This window comes from Cydia fagiglandana, chromosome 12, assembly GCF_963556715.1.
Source record: "Cydia fagiglandana chromosome 12, ilCydFagi1.1, whole genome shotgun sequence".
NCBI classification, from domain to species: domain Eukaryota; kingdom Metazoa; phylum Arthropoda; class Insecta; order Lepidoptera; family Tortricidae; genus Cydia; species Cydia fagiglandana.
In genome coordinates, this window is record NC_085943.1 from 20,106,100 (window position 1) to 20,120,397 (window position 14,298).

The window sequence follows — 14,298 nt, forward strand, 5'->3', positions numbered from 1 at the left end:
TCAGGTATCCTACGATACAAGTTTCATTCTATTTTTCGATGAGGTTTTTTTTGATGAATTTTTGTCCAACGTTTTTGCCATTTGTACAAAATCTGCCAGGTTAAGCCTAGGCCGAACAAGTGCGTTGGAAGCTACTAAATGTCAGGTACCTCTACAGGGTAGGTATATTCTATTTTTTGATCAGGTTTGTTTCATGCAGCCGGCAACCGGACTAAAACTCTTATAGTATAACTTAGAAATCTAAATGAAAGTTCAAATAGTATTAATAAAAGTTGATTTGTGACATCATTTGTTTCATTTATGTGTTCAATATAAAAGTGTCCATTAATGGATGTTCATAATTGGGTCCATGTCCATGACTGGGTGTCCATTACTGAATTTTTGATGTCCATCAATGGTGATTTCGTAAATTTCAATTTATATATTTTTTATTAATTATATATTAAACATTTTTGGTTTTGTTTAAATGTTCCTCATGTATTTAAGTGCCGAAAAAAAAATCACCATTTTTGTATCGTCAAAAAACATCCCATTTTTAAACGAAATTCTAATTTAGTGCGCTTAACATGTTCATGATTGGTGCCGTCACTCTACATATAGTGATTTTTGGGTTTTTATCAACAAATCAAGCATATACACCCAAAAAAGTGACATTTGATGAAGTGGAACTGCTGATGATGATCAGAACGGAACTCTTTAACGACGCATAGTTCACGGTTGGCGATTTGTCCTCTTCGTTATGTTTGTTAAGCAAGTTAAGTTTTTAAGCCACATTTTTGTCAAGCTCGAGTTCTGATGATGGGATCCATGAGGAACCAAGGGAACTCCTCAAATCTTAAAGGCATGCGTATAGAGATTTTTGTATTTACATCAGAAAATCAAGCATTTTCATTAAAAACTGTTGCATTTGATAAAGTGGAAATGCTGATGGTGATCAGAACAGAACTCTTAAACGACGCATAGTTCACGGTTGGCGATTTGTCCTCGTCGTTATGTTTGTAAAGCAAGTTAAGTTTTTAAGCCACATTTTTGTCAAGCTCGAGTTCTGATGATGGGATCCATGAGGAATCAAGGGAACTCCTCAAATCTTAAAGGCATGCGTATAGAGATTTTTGTATTTACATCAGAAAATCAAGCATTTTCATTAAAAACTGTTGCATTTGATGAAGTGGAACTGCTGATGATGATCAGAACAGAACTCTTCAACGACGCATAGTTCACGGTTGGCGATTTGTCCTCGCCGTTATGTTTGTTAAGCAAGTTAAGTTTTTAAGCCACATTTTTGTCAAGCTCGAGTTCTGATGATGGGATCCATGAGGAATCAAGGGAACTCCTCAAAGGCATGCGTATAGAGATTTTTGTATTTACATCAGAAAATCAAGCATTTTCATTAAAAACTGTTGCATTTGATGAAGTGGAACTGCTGATGATGATCAGAACAGAACTCTTAAACGACGCATAGTTCACGTTTGGCGATTTTTCCTTTTCGTTATGTTCGTTAAGCAAGTTAAGTTTTTAAGCCACATTTTTGTCAAGCTCGAGTTCTGATGATGGGATCCATAAGTAATCGAGGGAACTCCTCAAATATTAAAGGCATACGTATAGATTTTTTTGTATTTTCATCATAAAATCAAGCATTTACATTAAAAACTGTCGCATTTGATGAAGTGGAACTGCTGCTGATGACCAGAACAGAACTCTTCAATGACGCATGGTACACGTTTGGTGATTACGAATTTCGATTTTGACTTGGACTGGGACCCGGACTCGGACTCATACCCGGATCCGGTTCGGACCCAGACCTGGACTCGGATCCGGATTCGGACCCGGACTCGGAACCGGACTCGGACCCGGACTCGGATCCGGACTCGGACCCGGTCTCGGACCCGGACACGGACCCGGACTCGGACCCGGACCTTGACCCAGAAAACCACTATGATACCTTAACTAAATAAACAACTATGATTACCTACCATAAAATTAATGTAGGTATAAAGTACGATGATGCCAATCTTACTAGCCCCTCCCGCTTAAACCCCCGTACACCGCACGGCATGCGCCATTAAGAGTCCTTACTCCTACAGACGAGCGTATTTTGCAAAATGCTTCCTTTTTCATTCAAGATTACGACGTAACTATTAGTATTTATTCAAAAACTGATAACGTACTTAAATAATCATTTCTTAAACTAGGGGCTGCAAACGTTCTAATTTTCATTTTCTCTTTTTGAACCTAAAATAAATGAGTTTTCTTAGAAGTCTTTTTCAAAATTTGCTGTGAGAAGGGTCGTTTCGGCTCTCAATTTTGCAGTAAACAAGAATCATTTGGTATATGAATGATTACAATTCAACTCATCATATGTTATACGAGGGGCTTACATGCTTGAAAATCGAACTTTCATTTAAAAAACATGATAAAATACCTTCCGAGTTTTCTTCATTTTTTTGGTGAAAACAGGGTTACATTACATTTTTTTATCGCTAATTGGACTTATATTTTGCCACAAAAAAAATCTTTTAACAAACTGTAACTTTATGTTTACTCATTAAAAAAAAATCATAACTATAGGACCTACCTTGCCGTAAATATATATTTTTTTAAAAGACCTATAAATCACGCTGCAGCGACGCCGCGCGCTCATTCTCCGCCGAGCGCGCTTAGGGAACGGACCTGCGCTCGATCGTCAGGCGCTCATTGCTTCCTAACATTGAGCGAGTTCCGAGAACTGTTGTATACTATGATTAGAAAATCTTGATCCAAGGGAGAGTACATTTTTCACACCATATAAAATTTTAACAACCGACTCCCGCTTATGTGATAGATTTTCAGTGTTACTTGAATTCTGGTTAGGGTTTGCATTTTAATTATACCCGGACGACCTGGATGATGTCCAGGTTCTCTTGATGGAGTCAGGAATTGGCCACCGAACTCCTAATCTACTCATCTTAACTCCATCGTGTATGGGCTCCATGGATTTGCCTTGACGAACACCACGGATCTAGATGAGGTCCAGGTTCTCATGATGGACTCAGGAGTTGGTCACCAGAACTCCTAATCTACTTATTATCACTCCATCGTGTTTGGGTTCATTAGATTTGCCCTGACGAGCATCATCTGTTTAGATGAGGTCCAGGGTCATGAGACCCTTCTGGTGACCAACTCCTGACTCCATGATGAGATGGTCACCAGAAGTCCTAATCTACTCATCATAAGTCCATCGTGTTTGGGCTCAATAGATTTGCCCCGACGAGCACCATTGATCTAGATGAAGTCCAGGTTCTCATGATGGAGTCAGGAGTTGGTCACCAGAAATCCTCATCTACTCATTATAACTCCATGGTGTTTGGGCTCATTAGATTTGCCCTGACGAGCACCATCTATCTAGATGATGTCCAGAGTCACGAGCCCCTTCTGGTGACCAACTCCTGACTCCATTAATGAGATGGAGTTAGGAGTTGGTCGCCAGAAGTCCTAATCTACTCATCATAACTCCATCGTGTTTGGAGTCGGAGGAGTACAATTTTGAGTCCCGAGACAGGACATAATAAGTTATCTCAAAAATCATCCTTTAAAGGTGTGAAATGGGGTGTAGGGGGGAATTCAGAATTGACTTCTTGAAGTTAATACTGTTTAAGTTTAGGTTTGAAGTCATGTTTTTTTATCATTTTTAACTAAATCAAAGATGTAGACCATCCCAAATTTAATATAAATCGGTTCAGCGGTTATTGATTTCCCGTACAAATTTCCACGCCACTTTTTACACCTTCAAAAGATGATTTTGGTTATAAGATCTATCCTATGTCCTGTTCTGGGACGCAAACTATTTCTATCTATACCAAATTTCAACGAAATCGGTTCAGCGGTTAAGCGTCAAGAGGAGTTTAAAAAAAACCGGCCAAGTGCGAGTCGGACTCGCGTATTAAGGGTTCCGTACATTAAGTCCGACTCGCGCTTGACTGCACATTTCTAATAGGTTTTCCTGACATCTATAGGTAAAGAACTATTTTGTGTATTCAGAGGGACAGACATACAGACGCACGAGTGATCCTATAAGGATTCCGTTTTTTGCTTTTGAGGTACGGAACCCTAAAAAGATTTTTTTTTAATTTTGTGGAATGGTGTCAATGTTATACCCTAAATGGATTCAGCAACCCAGATTTATACGAAAACGATACCATACACGGCCTAGCACCTTCACTGATGTAGATATATCAAGATAAAATTGAGAGCCCTAAATAAACTTTCAAGAGCGGATATCTCAAAAACTATTCAACATATCGAAAAAATTGCTGAATAAACTTGTAACAAATTAAATTAACTTTCATTTTGTATAAGTGGCCATGTCGCTAAGATGCATAGTTTCCGAGATATAATCGAAAAACCGGAAAATGGGACCTTCAAAGCCCCCTCTCTTCCCCCCGCTCAAGGGCTACTTTTGATCCTCCTACCGGCCGGGGACTTTTGATATGTTCACCTCCTAACTTGTCCAAACCAAGTTACAGAGTCAAAAATTGTGTTCCGAGCATTTCCCTCTACAACTTTTTGGAGCATTCGTTGGCTGACCTAAGTAGCTTATTGCATTTCTTTAAAAACTTTTCTGTAAAAGGTTGACGGGTGTTGGGTGTTTATATGGTTTTGGTCGATTATTATCATTTGCATCGCCCATGATGACTTACTAGAATTACTTACGAGCACACGAGACACTAATAGTAGTTTGACAAACCTTGGTTTTCAAGAGGTATTTTATATTGACATTTGCTGTCACAAATTTGCTGTCAGATTTAGTCGCAAACCGCACGCAAAGTGCACACAAATGTGTCGACACCTTGTTACGGAAAAGTGTACACACGGCGACGACACTTTGTTTCGAAACAATTCTAGACACATTGTGTGGACTCTGTTACGACACATCTGACATTTAGTTACCACTTTGATGATTCTGCGACTGGAATGGTTATATGGGCGCAGTTCAAACCTAACCTAACCCACTTAACGGCCCATGCGGTGCGGTGTACGGGGGTTTAAGCGGGAGGGGCTAGTAAGATTGGCATCATCATACTTATATACTTACACATTTTATGGTAGGTAATCATAGTGGTTTATTTAGTTAAGGTATCCTAGTGGTTTTCCGGGTCAAGGTCCGGGTCCGAGTCCGGGTCTGAGTCCGGGTCCGAGTCCGGGTCCGAGTCCGGGTCCGAGCCCGGGTTCGAGTCCAGGTCCGGGTCCGGGTCCGAACCGGATCCGGGTATGAGTCCGGTTCTGGGTCCGAGTCCGGGACCCAGTCCAAGTCAAAATCGAAATTCGTAATCACCAAATGTGTACTATGCGTTGTTGAAGAGTTCTATTCTGGTCATCATCAGCAGTTTCATTTCATCAAATGCGACAGTTTTTAATGTAAATGCTTGATTTTATGATGAAAATACAAAAAAATCTATGCGTATGCCTTTAATATTTCCCTCGATTCCTTATGGATCCCATCATCAGAACTCGAGCTTTGCCAAAAATGTGGCTTAAAAACTTAACTTGCTTAACAAACATAACGAAGAGTAAAAATCGCCAAACGTGAACTATGCGTCGTTGAAGAGTTCTGTTCTGATCATCATCAGCAGTTCCACTTCATCAAATGCGACAGTTTTTAATGAAAATGCTTAATTTTCTGATGTAAATACAAAAATCTTTATACGCATGCCTTTAATATTTGAGGAGTTCCCTCGATTCCTTATGGATCCCATCATCAGAACTCGAGCTTGACAAAAATGTGCATTAAAAACTTAACTTGCTTAACAAACATAACGAAGAGGAAAAATCTCGAAACGTGAACTATGCGTCGTTGAAGAGTTCTGTTCTGATCATCATCAGCAGTTCCACTTCATCAAATGCGACAGTTTTTAATGAAAATGCTTAATTTTCTGATGTAAATACAAAAATCTCTATACGCATGCCTTTAAGATTTGAGGAGTTCTCTCGATTCCTCATAGATCCCATCATCAGAACTCAAGCTTGACAAAAATGTGCATTAAAAACTGAACTTGCTTAACAAACATAACGAAGAGGACAAATCGCCAACCGTGAACTATGCGTCGTTGAGGAGTTCCGTTCTGATCATCATCAGCAGTTCCACTTCATCAAATGTCACTCTTTTGGATGTATATGCTTGATTTGATGATGAAAACTCAAAAATCACTATATGTATGCCTTTAAGATTTGAGGAGTTCCCTCGATTCCTCATGGAACCCATCATCAGAACTGAGTTTTGACAGAAACGGGACCAATCTGTATGCATATACATTCAAACAAAAAAATAATTTTCAAAATCGGTCCAGTAATGACGGAGATATGGAGTAACAAACATAAAAAATAAAAAAAAATAAAAATAATAATAATAATAAACCCGCGGGGGCAGCTTGTGGCGAGCTGACGGTGAGTGGCGACACCGCGGACCCCTATTCCAGAGGGCCCTGTCATCTGGCCCTCGCCTCTGTGCTTGCCTTGATTGGCCGGCCAGAGTGGAGTCGCAAGAGCGGGACCTATGCTCCAGGTTGGAAGTGTAAAATGTCATAACGCCGGCGGCCTGCTGAACGGATCACCGGGATCTGGCTACCGCAGACTCACCTCTCGACAACCTTACAGCCGCTCCGAAGTGTTGCCCTATTGTCGCACTGTGCGTGCGGCCGTTGTAGGGCCCACTAAATGAGTAGGCGAGTCACCACCTGTCTTACACAATTTTGAGACTGATTGTCACGGCAGGTGTCCGCTAGTCTCTCCCATAGCCCATTATCCAGTCCATCCAACTTTCAAATCTATAGCCCATGACCTTAGTTCCCATCGCAGCACAAAAGTGCTGCACTCCAATAGTCTTTGCACCTGGCGGGGACCATCTCCGGATGTATCACATTGTGCGTTCGGGGATAGTATCCGCCACGTGTATCCCTTGCCTTTAGATTAAATTGTCTTAAAGGGCCTCTGCGCTGTTGGCTTCGGCCCCACGCACGCCTCCCAAAAGTCCGGGATCCCATGGTCCCGAGATGTGGAAAGGACAAACAAATAATAATAATAATTTTTAAGAAAAAAAAACCGACTTCTCTGGGGCCTGGTGAAAGATTATTGTAGATGGTGCGCTATGTAGAACAGGAGATGAAACCACCCACTTTTCTAGTAGCATTTCGTTTCTGTAAGGCTCGCAGTTCTAACCTAACCCACTTTTATTCGGTTCTGTGAGGATTGCAGTTCAAAGCTAACCAAACTCACTTAACGGCGCATGCGTTTCGGTGTGCAGGGGTTTGAGCGGGAGGGGTTTGGCCTCATCATACTTTATAAGTACCTACATTTTATGGTAAGTAATCATAGCGGTTTATTTAGTTTAGGTATCATAGTGGTTTTCCGGGTCTCTGATTCCGAGTCCGAGTCCGAGTCCCGGTCCGAGTCAGGGTCCGGGCCCGAGTCCAGGTCCGAGTCCGGGTCCGAGTCAGGGTCCGAGTCCGGGTCCCAGTCCAAGTCAAAATCGAAATTCGAAATCACCAAATGTGTACTATGCGCCGTTGAAGAGTTCTGTTCTGATCATCATCAGCAGTTCCACTTCATGAAATGCGACAGTTTTTAATGTAAATGCTTGATTTTATGATGAAAATACACAAATCTCTATACGCATACCTTTAAAATTTGAGGAGTTCCCTCGATTTCTCATGGATCCCATCATCAGAACTCAAGCTTGACAAAAATGTGGCTTAAAAACTTAACTTGCTTAACAAACATAACGAAGAGGACAAATCGCCAAAGGTGAACTATGCGTCGTTGAAGAGTTCCGTTCTGATCATCATCAGCAGTTCCACTTCATCAAATGTCACGTTTTTGAATGTATATCCTTGATTTGTTGATAAAAACACAAAAATCACTATATGTATGCCTTTAAGATTTGAGGAGTTCCCTCGATTCCTTATGGATCCCATCATCAGAACTCGACCTTGACAGACATGAGGCTTAAAAACTAAACTTGCTTAACAAACATAACGATGAGGACAAATCGCCAAACGTGAACTATGCGTCGTTGAAGAGTTCCGTTCTGATCATCATCAGCAGTTCCACTTCATCAAATGCGACAGTTTTTAATGAAAATGCTTGATTTTATGATGAAAATACAAAAATCTCTATATGCATGCCTTTAAAATTTGAGGAGTTCCCTCGATTTCTCATGGATCCCATCAACAGAACTCAAGCTTGACAAAAATGTGGCTTAAAAACTTAACTTGCTTAACAAACATAACGAAGGGGACAAATCGCCAAAGGTGAACTATGCGTCGTTGAAGAGTTCCGTTCTGATCATCATCAGCAGTTCCACTTCATCAAATGTCACGTTTTTGAATGTATATGCTTGATTTGTTGATAAAAACACTAAAATCACTATATGTATGCCTTTAAGATTTGAGGAGTTCCGTCGATTCCTCATGGATCCCATCATCTGAACTGGATTTTGACAAAAACGGGACCAATCTGTATGCATATACATACAATCAAAAAAAGAATTTCAAAATCGGTCCAGTAATGACGGAGACATGGAGTAACAAACATAAAAAAAAAAAAAATAAAAAAAAAAAAAAAAAACATACAACCGAATTGATAACCTCCTCCTTTGGGATTTGGAAGTCGGTTAAAAAACATACAACCGAATTGATAACCTCCTCCTTTGGGATTTGGAAGTCGGTTAAAAAGAACAAAGATAAAGATAAGATAAAAGATAAAAAATTGTTTATTCAAGTAGGCATATTACAATGCGCTTATGAACGTCAAATCTAGACACGCGGCAGCGTGTCAAGCCAAGTTCAAGCAAAGGAACTGGCTAGCCAGCGCCAAGTGTAATATTACACGAACCACTTGGTGCCACTTTTGACCCTTCTATAACTCAAAACATCTTTAACGTAAACACATAAAACTACGTGTGTTTAATTATATCCATAAGGACATCTAGAAGCCCAAATTTCATGAAGCTAGCTCAAACGGTTATAAAGATATGAAGGTCAAAAAGTCGTAAATTTTAAGACTGACTGACATACCTATAGTACCTAAACCTAACCTACTTCCAGATGACCTAGAAGGATGAAATTTGGAATCCAGCTCAGTTATTGTGTGAAAGCGTAGGAAAAAATCTAAAAATTAAAAAAAGTTATAAAATAGGGGGGGTCCCCATACAAAAAAACCATTTTTTATTGTGACTGACATATAAGTACCTAAACCTAACCTACTTCCAGATGACCTAGAAGGATGAAATTTGGAATCCAGCTCAGTTATTGTGTGAAAGCGTAGAAAAAAATCTAAAAATTAAAAAAAGTTATAAAATAGGGGGGGTCCCCATACAAAAAAACCATTGTTTATTGTGACTGACATATAAGTACCTAAACCTAACCTACTTCCAGATGACCTAGAAGGATGAAATTTGGAATCCAGCTCGGTTATTGTGTGTAAGCGTAGGAAAAAATCTAAAAACAAAAAAAAGTTAATAAATAGGGGGGGTTCCCATACAAATTTCTTTTTTATTATGACTGACATATAGTACCTAAACCTAACCTACTTCCAGATGACCTAGAAGGATGAAATTTGGAATCCAGCTCGGTAATTGTGTGTAAGGGTAGGAAAAAATCTAAAAATAAATAAAAGTTAAAAAATAGGGGGGGTCCCCATACAAAAAACCTGTAATACGCGCTAAACAACCGGCCAACGGTGTGTCGTTGGCGGCGCGCGGCACCACATAATTAATACAAAGAACAGAAGTAAAAAACATGCAGCGGAAACACAAGAAAAAACATTAAATCTCAATACCTGCCTAGTTTTCTTTACAAAAAGTATTGATATCCCATCAAAAACATAAATGTAAAAAAGGAGAGCCAAGTTCAATACAAAAATTATGCTTGGCTGTGGGGTTCGCCGCAAAAAGAATGGAGATTTAAATGAGTGCCAAGTTCTATGCAAAATCCAAATATGTATTTATAGGAACAAAATAACATTATAAACAAGTATTAAACTCTATTTCTTTGCTTTATTGGATACCTATAACAATTGCTGTTATTTAAAAAAAATGTGAGATCTTAAAGTAGGTTAGATTTGGCTTGGCCAGTTTTTATCAGAATTACAAAATATATATGTTGAATAACTTTATAAAATGACTGATGTAATGAAAACTGGCCAAGTCAAATCTAACCTGCTTTAAGATCTCGCATTTTTTTAAAATAACAGCAATTGTTATAGGTATCCAATAAAGCAAAGAAATAGAGTTTAATACTTGTTTATAATGTTATTTTGTTCCTATAAATACATATTTGGATTTTGCATAGAACTTGGCACTCATTTAAATCTCCATTCTTTTTGCGGCGAACCCCACAGCCAAGCATAATTTTTGTATTGAACTTGGCTCTCCTTTTTTACATTTATGTTTTTGATGGGATAAACCTTTACCGGCTCCAACCGTACACCTCTGCCCCGAGAAGATTTAAATCCCCCCTCAATTGGAGGAGGGTATCCCAATATGGGACCGGCAACAAACTCGGCGGGACACATCTTTTCAAAACATTATTACCAGAGCTCGGATAGGGTGAGCTATTTGCCTTATAATTTGACATGTCTTATGTCATATATAAGGCAAATAGCTCACCCTATCCGAGCTCTGATTATTACATCTTATAATTAACATGCATTACGAGTAGTTAAGAAAAATACAATTTAAATTACTATAGAATTCATGCAATTATACTCAGTGAGTACATAACTTTATAGAATTTGATATAAAAATAAACATATATGTACATGAAATCACAAATACGTAGCTCTTTCAGAAAACATATCAAATCTTACAAAAGGAAAAGAAATTAAAATCAATAAAAGAAATAAGAATACATATTATATGAATCTGACTGATTGTTATGAGATGCTTTCATACAATTTGATGTGCTTTCTTACCTGAGCTGAGTCACCTTTAGCTCTACACATAATACAATATTTTTAATTGCTACTTGTCGTTATTACAGTTTCTGGTTTGGACCATGCATGTTTGTCTGTCAAGTAGTCCTCGACTCTGTAATAAGCCTTCAACATCAATGACTTTTTTAAGTAATTCTTAAGAGCTGGAAAGGGTAATCTTAAAGCATCCTCAGGTAACTTGTTATAAAAATGAATGCATTGCCCAACGAATGACTTCTGTACTTTACGAACACGAAACTTTCTGATAGCAAGCTTATTTTTATTTCTAGTATTATAGTTATGGACATCAGAATTCTTAGTGAAGGAGTCTAGATTCTTAACAACATAAATAATACTATCATATATGTATTGGGAAGCTACAGTTAAAATATTAATTTCTTTAAAAAGTTCTCTTAATGATTCACAAGATTTTCAATAACCCGTTTCCTAATACAAATGTATTTTTTTAATGATTATCAATAAGATAATTAAAATAAGTAAGTTTACTTTAACCATTAAGAAACGTATTTACAACATATTAATAAGTTTGAGCAGCACTCTTTTTGTGCGATGGAAGCAACATGGCAATTTACGCATAATTGTTGTAAACTCAATGTATCAAATTATCATATCTTGTCTATAGAGTTTTGAAACTTGATCAATCTCGGTTATGATTGTTATGTTAAAGTGTAGACATTTGAAAATAGACCGTAGGGTCGGTCAGTTATGACGCATATTAGCTTGCACGGCTGTGTGCCGAAACTGGTCGACTGTTTCGATCAGTTTGTTAACTGCATCCGTAGCTCTATGGGTGACGCTCTGACTACTGATCTGAAGGTCGGAGGATCAAATCCTAGAGCGACCTAACTTTTTCTAAGTTTCTTTCTGTTTTATAATTTGAATTTTTAAAAAACTAGTTGTGGGAATGACAAGTAAAATTATTTGCATTTGAGATGGTAACGGCTAATAAAGCAGTCATGTCCTGCACTGTAGTACCTGGTGATTAAAAATTTAAAATGTAACGAAATTCCGAAATCTAAAGTTGTTATTAAGTAAATTCTGGACATTCCGTCAGTGGCAGTGACAAAGTTTATTTTTATTTAAAGTGCCGGAACATATCCGATAGGGGTAAGTGTTATGTTTAAGGAATTCAATTCAGACAATTTTGCCATTAATGGGCGGCCAAGTATAATGTTATTTCATTTATTTTAGCCTACCGGAACGCCCTCGAGATACTGCTACAATTAGATGTATTCGAACTCGAACATAGACTGAGCTAGAAAGACTGGCAGGGTTTGGATGAATCCCCGTCGAACATCTGACGAAATTTCACCTGGCGCTCAATTGTTTACAAATTAAGTCCTTAGTTTTATTTAGGATGGTAGTGTTTTAGTGAATAAATTAGTCTTTGTATTTAAACGTTACTGACCGTGTTTCAATTACCTTATCGACACATAACATGATAAATGATAACGTAATATTTTTAGGTTTAAGATTCTTTATTCTCATTAAGAATTTGACATTTAACTTATATGAGAACTTAAAACTACACAAATACATTTATTTTGCATGAAATTAGCGAAAGAACTAATAACATGGATGGTATTTAAAGATACAGTAAAATAACAAATCTGCCGACACACAAAACAAGGTGATTATAGTGGTGCATTGTACGGTTAACATTCCATCGACTTGAGATGTATAAAAAACGATTTGTAGTTGACAGTAAGCTAAGGTCCAGTTTAACTTGTTTTCGAGGTTCGTAATAACTATGCATCAGCGGGGTCATCCTTGTACTGGTCGGTATAATGCATAAGTAGACCGTAGGTTTCACGAATATCGGGACTGGTTTTTAGTTGTTATGAGTTTATTGAATATTCAAATATCGATCTTATTATCTATTACAGTTAAGGTCCCTTTTGTAATGGCCATGTATTTTATTTATGGCATAAATGGTATAATGCAGTGCAGCAAGTGCGCTAACTTACAGATACTTGAAGTGACAATGTTTTTATTATAAGTATTAAGTTGTTTTTATTTAATTTATTATATACCTTTATTTGTTATATTATATTATATATTATTTATTATAGTGCTACGATTTATTTATACTTATATAAATGAGCTAGATATTTTGAAATGGCTTTTATTTATTTTATGTTAATGTTATTTTCTATTTGTTTATTTTATGTGCGCATTTATTTTAAAACAGCTTCTGTTAATGAGTGATATTTACTTTCAAAATATTCAGATTTATTCTATGGCAATTCATTGTTAACGTGTTTTTTCAGTTGTTTTTTAAAGCTGTACATAGACTTAGTTTCTTTAATATTTTTAGGCAGTTTATTATACAGCTGAGCGCCTTCATATAGTAAACATTTTTGTCCCAATTTTGTTCTGGTTTGCCGTAGAATGAGGTCATCGGCATTTTTCAGTTTCATTTTTTGTCTAGTATTCTTTTTCGAAAAACCTAATTGAGTGTGTATATTTTTATTGATTATTTTTCGTACTAATAAACATGTATTGTATGTATATGTCTGTTTGATATTTAGTATCCAGGTTTCTTTATATATTTTGAATCTGGTATCAACGCTGTGTAGAGGAGGTGAATCAAACAAGAGGAGAGATTGACTCAGGAATATGGTCATGGGTTTGTACATATGTATGTAGGAAGTGGATGCGAAAGTAAACTCACTTTTGTACTAAACTTGGTATATTAAAACAAAGTAATTAAAGAAATATCAAATTTTACATAAACGTCACGTCTTTCTTGCAAGCTTTTCGAAACATATCCCAATGGCGGACGGCCTGCGCCTTATAACTAAAACGACATAACTCATTCATGCTATCCCTTTCATACTTGTTGACATGATCTTCATTATGTCTCACTCATTCACAAAACGTTCCATTTAACTCAATCCCACATGTATGTATGTATAATGAATATTTTTATTTGTATAAAGTATTAGATTTGAAAAAATATACTAATGAAATAACCTTCAAAATTATGTGGTGTTCACATTTATTGTTACTAATCATATCTATGATTACCCAAACTTCATTGCATATTTTTGTTGATCTTTGTAAAGTCAATATTCATATGATTTCTGGTATTCTACCACAAAATTGTACTGGGCTAAACGACTGTTTAAATCTTTACTTATAGTTCGTTTTTTAGCATTAGAAAGAACTCCACAGAAGCAAGCAGTTTTTATCACGCTCTTTAATTGTTAATAATTACTGAATTATCTAATGTAGCATGGTCAATACATATAATTTACTTCAAATTATTACCGCTAAAAGTGCCGGATTTGGAACCACAAGCTTACTTCTGCGAAGTTCTTTCTAATGCAA